We start from the raw sequence: 1241 nt of genomic DNA, 5'->3' as shown, positions 1-1241 counted from the left end.
GTTCCCCGTAGGGAGGAGCAAGCCGCCGCTTAGAGACGAAGCATAAAGTGTCCTCATTCCACATAGGGCAAGCTGGATGAATCCATTTTACCCAGGACGGCCGAAGCGGCGTGGACCAGGGGAGAACTGAACTTTATACTTCACACCACAGTAAGTCTACGTGTCCTCTTCCACATAGGGCAAGCTAGAACTAACTATCTTACCCAGGACTGCCGAAGCAGCGTGGACCAGGGGAGGAACACACTTTTCATAGAAACGTAAGGCATCCATGACTGCCATAGTGCGTAAGCCGCCGCTGTGCGCGTAAACCCGTTCCCCGTAGGGAGGAGTCAAGCCGCCGCTTAGAGACGAAGTATGAAGTGTCCTCTTCCACATAGGGCAAGCTAGAATGAACTATCTTACCCAGGACCGCCGAAGCAGCGTGGACCAGGGGAGAACTGAACTTTATACTTCACACCACAGTATTGAGTAATGTGCCCTCTTCCACATAGGGCAAGCTGGAATGTTCCATTTTACCCAGGACGGCCGAAGCGGCGTGGACCAGTGGAGGACTACACAATCATGAGGTTTGATATCGACTTGTGTGTTTCAATAGGATACCGATGGTATGGTTTGAACCGATTTGATTTAGCCATTCTGAAGTCATCACTTGGTTGAAGCGCTGAACTAGGGAGGCATCGTTTACATATATATTGGTTTTCGCATGCTCTACTAGGTTAATGTCATGAGGTTGGCTATCGAGCATGCCCAAGTGATAACTTGATTGTGTGCTTGCTTGAATTCTTCACATTTCATACCATCGGTTAGTTGTCGAATCATTCCTCGATCATAACCTTCGTTCTTGGTTCATGTATGCTCTCTTCCACATAGGGCAAGCTAGAATTAACTATCTTACCCAGGACCGCCGAAGCAGCGTGGACCAGGGGAGAACTATACTTTGTCTTGTATGCCCTCTTCCACATAGGGCAAGCTAGAACTAACTATCTTACCCAGGACCGCCGAAGCAGCGTGGACCAGTGGAGGACTATACTTTGTTCATAACACCACAGTATTGAGTAATGTGCCCTCTTCCACATAGGGCAAGCTAGAATGAACTATCTTACCCAGGACCGCCAAAGCGGCGTGGACCAGTGGAGGACTACACAATCATGAGGTTTGATATCGACTTGTGTGTTTCAATAGGGTACCGATGGTATGTTTTGAACCGATTTGATTTAGCCATTCTGAAGTCATCACTTGGT

This window comes from Anopheles coustani (assembly GCF_943734705.1).
Source record: "Anopheles coustani chromosome X unlocalized genomic scaffold, idAnoCousDA_361_x.2 X_unloc_79, whole genome shotgun sequence".
Classification (NCBI taxonomy): domain Eukaryota; kingdom Metazoa; phylum Arthropoda; class Insecta; order Diptera; family Culicidae; genus Anopheles; species Anopheles coustani.
This window is presented reverse-complemented; position numbering follows the sequence as displayed.